Below are 14,218 nucleotides of genomic sequence, written 5' to 3'. Positions count from 1 at the left end.
TGGTGGGCAAGATGCCCAATGTTATATGGCTTGAAGGCTCCTTCGTGGAGACCATAAAGGGGTGGTAATCGGCGTGGTTCTACATCACCGAGTCATGCGACACCAATTGGGTGGCGGCCCCTGAGTTTCGATCTGGAATCCCCATGCGGCTCACCTCCTGGAAAGAGAAGGGCCTGTCCTGGGGTTCATCGGTGGAGCTGGACGGACTCCAGAAATGTATCCAGAATATGGCAGGCAAGAAGCTCAAGCTTGTCAACATAGTCCAGGTCATGCTCATCCGCCGGATCCTCCCGTGTCAACAACGGGATTTCAATTTGTGGGAGTTCGACCCGGCCCAGCACCGGACTCTGAGCGAGCTCTTCGACACGACGCACAAGGACGTCTGGAGGGTGCTGTTCAAGGGCGCCGAGGTCCCTCCCTCTCTCACCGAGGACCGCGGGCTAAGCGCGAAGCGCCTAGCGCATTCGGTGAGTTCTACACATCTGGTAGGATATTTATTTCCCCTAGCTTAACCCTGTGCGGGGTTTGAGCTCCATGCCTTTGACAGGAATGGGTGGAGACGTCGGGGCAGATTAACTATCCGGCCCCTCTGCCTGAAGACACTGCGGACGCTCTCCTGACAGAGATGCTGACTCCGGCTCCTTACAAGGTGCGAGAGAAGACCAAGAAGGCCAAGGGAACCCGAAAGAGTTCTCGATGCCAGGTGTTATCGGACTCATCGTCCAATAACTCCGCGACGCACTCCTCCCCCGAAGACGAGGAGGAAGATGAAGGTGCTCCCCCTCCACACGGGGGAGACAAGAAAAGGAAGGCCGCCCCAACTGGGGGGCCGAAGGGTCCAAGAAGGGAAGGACCCTCCTTCCGGACTACTCCACCGCCGCCGAAGGCAAAGACGAGTGGCTGCTCAGGGCCAAGCCCCTAGTGAAGTCGTAAGTATTTGGATGCTAGAGTAACTCATAACATACCTTTGTCGCACTGCTTCTCCTAACGCCGAATTATGATTATGCAGACCGCCACGAGCCCGTATCGACGTATCGTCGGACGGCTCCCTGGGCTCGTCGGATATGGAGCGATCCACTTCCGACCGCCACCTCCCCTTGCCCTACGGACAACGCTAAGGTATTGTCTCAAGAGGCACCGGGTCGAGGGGAGACAGTCTCGGAGGTGCCTCGAGGCGACCTTTCGGATTCCGGGAGCAGAGGGAGCAAGGCTCCCGAGGGCTTCGAGTTCGGCCCTCAGCCGAACACCGCGCCGGAACCTCCAGTGGTTCCGGACTCAGGCAGGCGGCCTCCTTCCAAAAGGGGCAAGACGCCTGTGCCGATGACCTCTGTCCATCCAGAGGCACCGGACAATCTGCTGGGAGCACTTCGCAGCGCTTCCGTCGACGAAGAGCACCGCACTATTATGAGTGCGGTGATCCAGAAGGTTCAGTCCGCCAAGAGCGGACTGACTCAAGCCTGTGCCAGCCTTCTGACAGGCTTTGAGGTAAGTATTTGAAATATAGGAAAAATATTACCGCATAGACAGTAGCCCCTAATGCTCTGTTCGGGGTTCACAAAGAAAAGCCGAACAGAGGATCAAACAATATCGCAGGAGTCTAATATAAGTATATCTACATGCGTATGCAGGCTTCGCTGCTGGCCTCTGCCACACTGACTGCGGAGGTCGCCGCACTGAAGCAGGACCTCGATGGGTCCAAGGAAGAGCTCGGCCTTCCCAAGAGGCATCTCGAGGAGAACAAAGGTAAGTAGTACCTAGTCTATGGATATATATAAAAAGAATGTGATTGCAAAATGACAGGATCATCGTAAATTTGCCAGGGGCCACAACCGAGGTGGTGACCCTGAAGCAAGCGCTATCCGAGGCCAAAAACAAAGCGGCCAAGGAGCGCGCCGAGCGGGAAAGGCATGAGGCACGGGTGGGCGAGGTGCAGCAAGAGCTCCACACTCTCGTGACGAAGCACAAGGCGTTGGAGCTTGACTTGAAGACGCGAGAGTCCGAGCTTGCCACGGCCCTTGAGAGTGCAAAGAGTGCCAAGGCCGAAGCCCAAAAGGCCCTTCAGGAGATTGATGCGATGAAGAAGATAGTGGCGGGTAAGGCATTCTATATGCAAAGCAAGCATGTGAAAGTGAATTACTTGTTACTTACCTGAATCCGGAGCTCTCCAGGAGCATTCGCAGATTTCCCCCGCAGCGTGTCGGATGTCGCACAGTTTTACCAGGCCGAGGAGGGAAGCTCAACGAAGAAGCTGTTTTGGTATCAGTATACTGGGACCGAACACCCGATGCCTCTGAGCGACCAGCTGAAGCAACTGGTCGAGCTGCACAAGGCGGCCGAACAGGCCATGAAGGGCTTTATAGTCCGGATGTGGCCTGGCGACGCCCTTCCCAACAGCTACTCCGTCTTGGTGAGGCGGCTTGTGGATGCGTGCCCACGGCTGGAAGTCATCAAGCGGTCCGTCTGCATCGAAGGTGCACGCCGGGCTTTCGCCCGTGTGAAGGTACAATGGGCCAAGATGGACGCCGTGAAGCTGGTGAAGGAAGGGCCGCCGCAGGGCAAGGAGGATCGCCACCCCGAGATGTACTATGAGGGTGTCCTGAAGGGTGCCCGTCTCGTAGCGCACGAGTGTGCAAAAGATGTAATATTTGAATGAACTTGCTTGTGTAATCCTGTATTATGAAAACTTGTTCATATGCGCTATGCAACGCTTGTCTAAATTTAAAATATTACCTTTTGTTCGGTTGTTTATGAAATCTGAGAGATGGCTAGTCATCGGCTTCTGCCCCCATGCCACGAGTGCTGGGGTGTTCGGGATAAACCTGAGCACTCTTGTTCCCATTGTTGGGTCCTTCGAGGGAGGTGCTCCGCACAACGAACAAGGCAATCAGACTATAATGCGTTATCACCCTCTCTTAGCCATAGAATTCTATAATTTTAAATTTCGGCGAAGCCCCTAGTATTCGGAAGGCCGAATTCGGGGCGCGATACACGCCTTAAGCCGGACAGGGCCGACTCCTCGCTCTAAGCGGCATAAGCCTTTAGGGACTTGAAACCTCTCGAACAGCGACCAGTCTCTCGCCTTATCATGACAGTCAGTTTTAGCTTTCTCTACTGAGGTGCTTAGTCCAGCAGAACCGAGGCACAATCGCAGTAGTTCTCCCAGTGCTACCTTAGCCGATATAGCGGAACGTAAGGTACCAAAACATGGGAGCCGGGAAAACTCAACTATTGACCCAAGACATGATTCGGAGCTGATGCATATAATGCTATAAGTTTGGGGTGCCGCACTGTCGAAAGTGTTCGGACTTCTCATGCCGTATTATGGGGTATGCTTAAGCCCCTGGCGTATTGGCCGTACCAGAGTGTACGGGTGCTAGATGTTGTGAATGAACATATATATAAAAAGGAAGAATGCAATAATAGTCTTAATGCTATGCATTGTTTATTCAAAAAGGTGCGTTGAAGAAGAATGATACAAGTAGTGCGATAAGCAAAAAGTAGGACTGTTTGACATGTCCCTTCCAAGGGCAAGCTGAGGAATAGTATTAAAGCAAATATTTCACTCGTTATCGTAATCCACCTGGGAGTTCTGTGGTGTGATGTAGCTTTCTGCCTCCTTGGTTGCTGCATCATGTGTTCGGAAATCATGCTGCCGGACAGGGTTTCCAGAGATTAAAGTCCTGAAAGAGAAAAATAACAAAGCGGGAAGCCCCTAGTGCGGTTTAAGCCGCGACTTGGGGCGTGCCGCAGTCGTGCCCCCCTCCCCGCCTGTGCCCATGGTATTTTTAATGCGTAATTATGTACGCGTGGCACGGATTTCGCCGTTTGGCTGGGACCGGGGTGGGGGTCGCATTGCTATGCGAGCTCGGAACGTGCCAGGTGGTCCTGTTGCCGATTACTCCGGGCGCACTTGAAGGTGTCCGGGTCCTTAATCGGTGAACTAGTTGATTGCCTTCAGAGGCTGCTTTGTGCTTCTGCTGCGAGGGCCGCAGTGTGCTCCTCCGTGCGAAGAGAGTGCTCTGTGTTTCCATTGACTGTGATGACCCCCCAAGGTCCTGGCATTTTATGCTTGAGATATGCATAATGCGGTACCGCATTGAATCTTGCAAATGCGGTTCGCCCGAGCAGTGCATGGTAGCCACTGCGGAACGGGACTATGTCGAAGATTAACTCTTTGCTTCGGAAGTTATCCGGGGATCCGAAAACCACTTCCAGTGTGGCTGAGCCTGTGCAATGGGCCTCTACACCTGGTATGACGCCTTTAAAGGTTGTTTTTGTGGGTTTGATCCTTGAGGGATCGATACCCATTTTGCGCACTGTGTCCTGATAAAGCAGGTTCAAGCTGCTGCCGCCGTCCATAAGGACTCGAGTGAGGTGAAATCTGTCAATGATTGGGTCTAGGACCAATGCGGCGAATCCGCCATGACGAATACTAGTGGGGTGGTCCCTGTGGTCGAAGGTGATCGGACAGGAAGACCATGGGTTGAATTTGGGGCGACTGGCTCCAACGCATATACGTCCCTGAGCGCACGCTTCCGTTCCCTCTTGGGGATGTGGGTTGCATATATCATGTTCACCGTCCGCACTTGAGGCGGGAACCTCTTCTGTCCTCCGGTGTTCGGCTGCCGGGGCTCCTCCTCGTCATCGCTATGTGACCCCTTATCTTTATTTTCGGCATTTAACTTGCCGGCCTGCTTGAACACCCAACAATCCCTGTTGGTGTGGTTGGATGGCTTGTCGGGGGTGCCGTGTATTTGACATGAGCGATCGAGTATACGGTCCAAACTGGACGGGCCCGGAGTGCTTCTTTTGAGTGGCTTTTTCCGTTGGCCGGGTTTAGAGCCTTTGAATCCGGCATTGACTGCCGTATCCTCGGTATTGTCGCTGTTAATGTGGCGCTTATGTTTGTTGCGACGTGACCTGCCATTGCCGTCCTTGGTATCCGAAGTACCATGGTTCTTTGATATGTTATTACTGCAAGCCAACCAGCTGTCTTCTCCCGCGCAAAAGCGGGTCATGAGTGTTGTGAGGGCTGCCATAGATTTCGGCTTTTCCTAAACAAGGTGCCGGGCTAGCCACTCGTCGCGGCTGTTGTGCTTGAAAGCTGCTAGGGCCTCTGCATCCGGACAGTCGACGATTTGATTTTTCTTTGTTAGGAACCATGTCCAGAATTGCCTGGCCGATTCTTCTGGCTGCTGAATTATGTGGCTAAAGTCATCGGCATCTGGTGGTTGCACATAAGTGTCCTGAAAGTTGTCGAGGAATGTGGCTTCCAGATCTTCCCAACAGCCAACGAACTCTGCTGGCAAGCTGTTGAGCCAATGCCAAGCTGGTCCTTTGAGTTTTAGTGGGAGGTATTTGATGGCGTGTAGGTCATCACCGCGGGCCATGTGGATGTGCAGGAGGAAATCCTAGATCCATACCGCAGGATCTGTTGTGTCGTCGTATGATTCAATATTTACGGGTTTGAAACCCTCTGGGATTTGATGATCCATTACTTCGTCTGTGAAGCATAGGTGGTGTGCGGAGCCTCTGTACTGGGCTATGTTGCGACGCAGCTCAAATGAGTCTTGCCCGCTGTGTTCGGCCCGGCCGGACTTACTTTTACTGTATCTGACGTGACGATTATCGTCTCGCATAGTGGCGCACCCTCGTGATCCGTAGATCGATCTTGCAAGTTTTTCTTTGTCCTCCGAGACTTCTCGCAGGTCTGGCGTATTTCCCCATGACTTTTTATTTGAATGGCGTCGGGGTGCGGGCTGAGCTTTTGGCTGGAATGTTTCTCTATTGCGGCCACGAGGTGGCCAATCAGCCGCGTCATACGCCGGGGATGTAGGTTTCGATGCTTCCTCCTCCAGTCGGGGTAGCAACCTGCACTTTGGGTAACTCTTGGAGGGGCGTTCGAGTTTATATTCCTCGGCCTCCGGGGCTTCAGTCGATCTGTCGGCTAGCAAATCTTGATCAGCTTGAAGCTGCTGCTGCTTTTTCTTAAGGCTATTTGCCGTGGCTATAAGCCGGCGCTTGAAGCGCTCTTGTTCGACGGGATCCTCTGGCACGGCGAATTCGTCATCGTCGAGGCTTGCCTCGTCTTCGGAGGGAAGCATGTAATTATCATCCTCCGCCTCTCCATCTGCTACTCTCTCAGGAGGGCTGGCTCCTCCATCCTCCTGCTCTAAATCTTGTTGGAGGGGATTGTTGTTGTCTTCGGCACTGTTTGGAGTGCTATTATCTCCGGTGCCGGTATCACCACTTTTGCCTTGGCGGGACTTAGAGCGGCACCGCTGACGCCGGCGCTTGGGTTGCTTCTTGGAGGGGTCATCCTCCATTGTCTCATCAGCATTGCCTTCTTTGGGTGTGTCCACCATGTATATATCGTATGATGAGGTGGCTGTCCAGTGCCTTGTGGGCAGTGGTTCCTCTTCGACTCCCACATTGTCATCCATACCGTCAATGTCTTCAGAGTTGAAGTCGAGCATGTCGGTTAAGTCATCGACAGGGGCTACTAAGTGGGTGGTGGGTGGGCAGCAAATTTCTTTGTCATCCGCGTCCCAATCCTGCCGGACGTAGTTCGGCCAGGCCTCTCCTGACAAGGAGAGAGACCTTAATGAGTTCAGTATGTCGCCAAAGGGCGAGTGCTGAAAAATATCCGCGGAGGTAAACTCCATGATCGGCGCCCAATCGGATTCGACAGGAACGGGCGCAGGCGGTTCAGAGTCCGTGGCTGGAGAAGGATCCGGCAGTTTGGCAACACGGCTCTCGTGAAGGGTAAGGTCGATATTTGGCTCGATCACCGCTGAGGTACAGCCTCCGTGACGGGGTCCATCCACCCGTCCATGGATGGCGCAACTGGCTCCGAATTGAGGCTCGGAGCGGCTGCCGGTGCGATCTCCTGGATACGGTCCGATGGTAGAGCTAAATCGTACTCATCGTGACCGCGCGGCGCACAAGGCAGGGGCTCGAATCCGTCGAAGATCAAGTCTCCGCGGATATCGGCCGTGTAGTTTAGGCTTCCAAACCTGACCTGGTGGCCAGGGGCATAACTTTCGATCTGCTCCAGATGGCCAAGCGAGTTGGCCCGCAGTGCGAAGCTGCCGAACACAAAGATCTGTCTGGGGAGAAAAGTATCACCCTAGACTGCATCGCTATCGATGATCGTAGGAGCCATCAAGCCTAACGGCGACACAGAGGAACTCTCAATGAGAGCATCAATGTCAGTGTCAAAACCGGCGGATCTCGGGTAGGGGGTCCCGAACTGTGCGTCTAAGGTGGATGGTAACAGGAGGCAGGGAACACGATGTTTTACCCAGGTTCGGGCCCTCTTGATGGAGGTAAAACCCTACGTCCTGCTTGATTTATTCTTGATGATATGAGAATTACAAGAGTTGATCTACCACGAGATCGGAGAGGCTAAACCCTAGAAGCTAGCCTATGGTATGATTGTATGTTGTCCTATGGACCAAAACCCTCCGGTTTATATAGACACCAGAGGGGGCTAGGGTTACACAAGGTCGGTTACAAAGGAGGAGATATACATCCAGCTGTCCGGAGACCCCCTAATCCAGGACTCCCTCAGCAGCGTCCTTGACTTTCTGCACATCTGCATCAGTGAAATGATCGGGTAGGGTGAAATGTTCCATGAGAGATTCCCAAAGCATTTTTTTGCTCTGTCGTCGACCCAAGTAACATCTGGATATTTATTTTTTGGCTCATTCCATTCTTGAATGGAGATCAGTAGTTCGTCCTTCACAAGAACTCCGCACTGACGAACGAACTTGTTCGCAATGTTCTTAGGCGTGATTGGTTCTCCATTAGTTTTGATGGCATCGATGTTGTACTTTACACCGTCCTTCAACTTTTTGCCCGGGCCTCGCTTTGTCCTGCTGTCTGTAGAAGCAGATTTGCTCGATCCGGAGGGCTGAAAGAAGAAAGATCGATTCATTGATATATCTTCAAATCAAAAAACATGTGATGATCACCAGATTCCTACTTATATAAATATACCTCGCCGGTCTTTGTTATTTGAAGATTGTCTGCGTCATCATAATCATAATCATAGTTCATGACTTCATCAAGTCGGTCGTCAACATCGAATATCTTATCATCACCCTCCCCGATATTGTTCAAATATTTGGAGCCGTCATAATCTTCATTCTGATCATCTGGCCCGCGAGGGCTGCGTATGATCTCGAACATGGTCTCTTCTCCCTCTCTACCGGTATTGTCAGCCGTAGCTTTTATTTAACTAATCTAGAAGAAATATAAAACAATTTAGTATTCAAATTACAATGCATGGATGCAATCAATAAGGAAAAACTGAGTCATAGTACATAATATGCATAATATGCATCGTACATAATATGCATCGTCTCGAATAATATATAATCTCGAATACATCGTCTCGAATAATATATAATCTCGAATACATCGTCTCGAATAATATATAATCTCGAAAACATCATCTCTAATAATATACATAATCTCGAATACATTGTCTCGAATATTATATATCGAATACATCACTAGCTAGCTAGTTAATAAAGATCAAATACTACAGAAGAATCTAGGCCACTCGCGGTTCCTGAGGCACGGGCGGTGGACACCCAAAGAGAAGGAACCATCACAGGATCATATCTCCGGTCATCTGCCCAAAGAACCTGCCAGGTATTGGAGAACCTGACGTCCATAGCAGCCATGTAGAGACGGACGTGCTCGTCCTCCTCCCTGACACGGCGACGCACCACCTCCGGCGGGGCCGGCTCCCTCTGCACCGAATGTGGCCCGCGCGAACGCCACCAAAGGAGATCAGGGTCGACGACGGGACCCGGGGCCGGGTTCCTTACCAATTGGCGTGCCCCTGATGGTAGCACCTCCCAGTGCCAGCCCGATGGAGACCAGTCCCGGACATTGTTCCTCTGAAGCTGGACGTCATCGCGAACGGGTCGACGGCGAGGATGTGGGCCGGGTATCGTCGAAAACAAATACTATATGCCCGCAAAAAGTAACATTTTTTAAATGATTGGATTGTGATAACTAAAATTCTATATGCAAATTCTAAATTTTTCTATAACTAAAATTATAAGAAACTAATAAAAACATCGATCATCGTCTAACAATTTGACATTAATCTAATTTATCTAGTTAAACTAATTCTAAAATTTCTGACATTTCTATATATATAACTAACATTTCCAATATTTCTATAACTAAAAACAGAAGAAAAAAATGCTAACATTTCTATAAATATTTCTATAACTAAAAAACAGAAAATTTTATAGCATTTCTATATAACTAACATTTCTAATAATTCTATAACTAAAAAACAGAAAAAAAAAATTATAACATTTCTATAAATATTTATGTAACTAAAAAACAGAAAAAAAAAATCTATATCTAAAATTTATAACTAAAAAACTAAAAAACAATGTGTGTGTGGATATGGCGGCCGGGGCAGGAGCTCACCGGCGAGGCGAGGCGACGGGGGGCGGCGACGGGGACGGCGACGGGCAGCGCCGACGGGGATGGCGATGACGGGGACGGGGCGGCGACGATGGGGACGGGGACGGGCCGGGCGGGGACGACGGGACGATGGGGCGGGGTGCGGCGACGGGGACGGGGACGGCCGGGGCGGGGGCGACGGGGGCATCGACGGAGGCGGCGGCGACGGGGGCGTCGACGAGGGCGGCGGTGACAGGGGCGTCGACGAGGGCGGCGGCGACGGGGGTGTCGATGGGGGCGGTGGGCGATGGGGCAGAGGCGAAGAACCAGATGAGAAACTGAATTTTTTAGAAGTGTTTTCTTATATAGGATGGGCCTTTAGTACCGGTTGGAGCCACCAACCGGTACTAAAGGTCAATTTTGGCCAGGACAAGCGGCGGGAAGCGCCCCCCTTTAGTACCGGGTGGTGGCTCCAGCCGGTACTAAAGACCCCCAACCTTTAGTAATGGTTGGTGCCACGCCCCGATACTAAAGGGGGTGCGCTAGCGCGGGTGCGGTGCTGCAAGTTTAGTCCCACCTCGCTAGACGAGGGGCGTCCACACTGGTTTATAAGCCCCAGTGCGGTAGCTCTCTCGAGCTCCTCTCCAAAGTAGGCCTACTGTGCCTACCTGTTCTGTGCTGCCCTGTGGGCATACTGGGCCTTTATGGGCCTGCATCATGGCTCAACAACAGGTTGGGTTTCTAGTCGTATGCAGGCCGCTGTGGCGCAGTAGGTGGGATTTTTTATTTTCTTATTTTTTTGCTTTATTTATTTTTGAGTTGTTTTTTTCTGTATTTAGAGTTTCTTTGTGAATATTTTTGCTTTAGGTACAAAAAATTACAAACTTTCTGTTAGTGCCGGTTGTTTTCAAAATTGAATAGTTTAAATTTTGAATTATTTGAAATTTGTGTGAATCACTAGTTTGTGAATAACTTAACATTGAAAATAGATTTTTCAGTGATTCTTTTTTATTATGTTTAATATTAGTGTGTTTTATCATTATATTCAATCTGGTAATGCTTAGGTTATTTAAAAAAATGAAATGCCTTTGTAACAGATGAGTTTTCGTCTGAAACCCTGATACTTCGAAAGAGATTGTCCATTTTGTACACGAAGTGCATCCAGTTTTTGCCATAACCCTCTGTACTTTTTGCACATGCTATGTGGGTGAAATTATGATACCATGCCAACTTTCAACCTTTTCTGAGTTTATTTGAAGTGTTTTTCAATTTCAAGGTCATTTAGCTAAAAAATCAGTAAATGCATGAAACAATTTGTTTGTACATAAAAAAATTTCGCGTTTCAAATGCCAAAACACATAACTACTAACTATTACACATATTCCCTCCTGGGTGTGAAACACAGAAGAAAGTGATGATAGTGAAGCCAATCACATCCCAGATCTTTGGGTGTGAAACTTTTTCTCCGCGTGTGTCCCTTTGCGCCGTAACCATGGAAAATCTTCATCATTTAACTGGATGCTCGGGTCAATATTCACTGTGAATGGAGCAATTGCATCAAACTTTTCATAATCTTCTGACATGTCTGTCTTGTCATCCACTCCCACGATGTTTCTCTTCCCAAAAAGAACTATGTGGTGCTTTGTCTCATCGTATGATGCATTCGCTTCCTTATCTTTTTGTCTCGCCTTGATAGACATGTCCTTCACATAGAAAACATGTGCCATATCATTGGCTAGGACGAATGGTTCGTCTGCATATGCAAGATTGTTGAGATCCACTATTGTCATTCCATACTACGGGTCTTTCGTTACCCCGCCTCGTGTCATATTGACCCATTTGTACCGAAACAAAGGGACCATCAAACCACGTCCATAGTCAAGTTCCCATATGTCCTCTATGTAACCATAATATGTTTCCTTTCCCGTCTTGGTTGCTGCATCAAAGCGGACACCACTGTTTTGGTTGGTGCTCTTCTTATCTTGGGCGATCGTGTAAAATGTATTCTCATTTATCACGTACCCTTTGAAAGTCATTATATTCGAAGATGGTAACTGGGACAGCGAGTACATGTCATCTTCAATAGATTTTTTTCAAAACTGTGATGATTTTTATAGCAAATTCGGAATCTATACGTCCTCACGCACCAAAATCAAAAGTAGCACCCTGTTGGCCTCCAGTTGGCCGAAGAGGGGCTCTTCGGCCTGCGGTTGACCAAAGTGGGCTCTTCAGCCTCCCGTTGGCCGAAGAGTGCCCCAACTGGGCTGAAAAGGACTCTTTGGTCTACCGTAGGCCGAAGAGCACTCTTTGGTCAACCGTAGGCCGAAGAGTCCTCGGGCCCCAACTTTTCGCATTAACAGGAGGCTGAAGCTGCATGGTTGTGCTATTCTGCCTATGCTAGCCCTTGGGCCCCAAAGAGTACTCTTCGGCCTACGGATGACCAAAGAGCACTCTTCGGCCTACGGCAGACCAAAGAGTACTCTTCGGTCCAGTTGGGGTACTCTTCAGCCAACGGGAGGCTGAAGAGCCCACTTCGGTCAACCGCAGGCCGAAGAGCCCCTCTTCGGCCAACTGGAGGCCGACAGGGTGCTAGTTTTGATTTTCTTGTGTGAGGACGTATATATACCGAATTTGCTATAAAAATCATCACAGTTTTGAAAAAAAATCTCTTCAATAGAGGTGTCATGCATGGTACGTGTCTGTAACCAGTCGGCGAAAGTCCTCACTTATTCACGTGTAATCCAGTCATCAGACCGCTCCGGGTGTTTGGAGCATAGAAAATTCTTGTGTTCATCCATATGCGGAGCCACCAAGGCGGAATTCTGTAGAACTGTGTAGTGTGCTTCAGTGAGAGAATTTCCGTCCATACATATTATTTGATCTCCTCCTAGCGTGCCTTTTCCATCCAGTCTGCCCTTATGCCACGATTCAGGAACACCAATCGGCTTAAGGTCGGGAATAAAGTCAATACAAAACTCAATGACCTCCTCATTTTCATGGCCCTTGGAGATGCTTCCTTCTGGCCTAGCACGGTTATGAATATATTTCTTTAAGACTCCTATGAACCTCTCAAAGGGGAACATATTGTGTAGAAATACTGGACCCAAAGTGTTAATCTCTTTGCATAGGTGAACTGGGATGTGCATCATGATGTTGAAGAAGGATGGTGGGAACACCAACTCGAAACTGACAAGACATTGCACCAAATCATTCTCTAACCTTGGTATGATTTCTGGATCGATTACCTTCTGAGAGATTGCATTGAGGAATGCACAGCTTCACAATGGCTAATCGAACGTTTTCCAGTAGAAGCCCCCTCAATGCAACCGGAAGCAGTTGTGTCATAATCACGTGGTAGTCATGAGACTTTAGGTTCTGGAACTTTTTCTCTGCCATATTTATTATTCCCTTTATATTCGACGAGAAGCTAGACGGTACCTTAATACTGAGCAGGCATTCAAAGAAGATTTCCTTCTCTTCTTTGGTAAGAGCGTAGCTGGCATGACCCTGATGTATGCCGCCTTTTCCGTGCATACCTTGCTGGTCCTCCCGTGCCTCAGGTGTATCTTTTGTTTTCCCATACATGCCCAAGAAGCCAAGCTGGGTCACACAAAGATTCTTCATCACGTGCATCACGTCGATTGCGGAGTGGACCTCTAGCTCTTTCCAATAGGGCAGGTCCCAAAATATATATTTCTTCTTCCACATGGGTGCGCGTCCGTCAGCGTCATTCGGAACAGGTTGTCCGCCAGGACCCTTTCCAAAGACTACCTTCAAATCCTTGACCATATCATGTACATCAGCACCAGTACGGTGATGAGGCTTCGTCCGGTGATCCGCCTCACCTTTCAAATGCTTGCCTTTCTTTCTTACGGGATGCCTGCTCGGAAGAAATCGACGATGTCCCAGGTACACATTCTTCCTACAATTATCCAAATATATATTGTCGGTATCATCCAAACAGTGCGTGCATGCGCAGTATCCCTTGTTTGTCTGTCCTGAAAGGTTACTGAGAGTAGGCCAATCATTGATGGTCACGAACAGCAACGCCTTTAGGTCAAATTCTTCCCCCATGTGCTCATCCCACGCACGTACACCTGTTCCATTCCACAGCTCTAAGAGTTCTTCAACTAATGGCCTTAGGTACACATCAATGTCGTTGCCGGGTTGCTTAGGGAGCACTGGCATCATAATGAACTTCCGCTTCATGCACAACCAAGGAGGAAGGTTATAAAAACATAGAGTCACAGGCCAGGTGCTATGGTTGCTGCTCTGCTCCCCAAAAGGATTAATGACATCTGCGCTTAGACCAAACCATATGTTCCTTGCGTCACCTTCAAACTCCTTCATGTACTTTCTCTCGATTTTTCTCCACTGCGGCCCGTCAACGGGTACTCAACTTTCTATCTTTCTTACGGTCTTCTCTGTGCCATCGCATCGCCTTGTCATGCTCTTTGTTTTGGAACAAACGTTTCAACCGTGGTATTATAGGAGCATACCACATCACCTTGGCAGGAATCTTCTTCCTGGGGCGCTCGCCCTCAACATCACCAGGGTCATCGCGGCTGATCTTATAGCACAATGCACCACATACCGGGCAAGCGTTCAAATCATCGTACTGATCACCGCGGTAGAGAATGCAGTCATTAGGGCATGCATGTATCTTCTGCACCTCTAACCCTAGAGGGCAGACAGCCTTCTTTGCTTCGTACGTACTCTCGGGCAATTCTTTGTCCTTTGGAAGCATATTCTTTACCATTACCAGCAACTTCCCAAATTCCTT

The sequence above is a fragment of the Triticum urartu genome, chromosome 6A, assembly GCF_056163025.1.
Source record: "Triticum urartu cultivar PI428250 chromosome 6A, HENAU_Tu73, whole genome shotgun sequence".
In the NCBI taxonomy this organism is placed as follows: Eukaryota; Viridiplantae; Streptophyta; class Magnoliopsida; order Poales; family Poaceae; genus Triticum; species Triticum urartu.
This window is presented reverse-complemented; position numbering follows the sequence as displayed.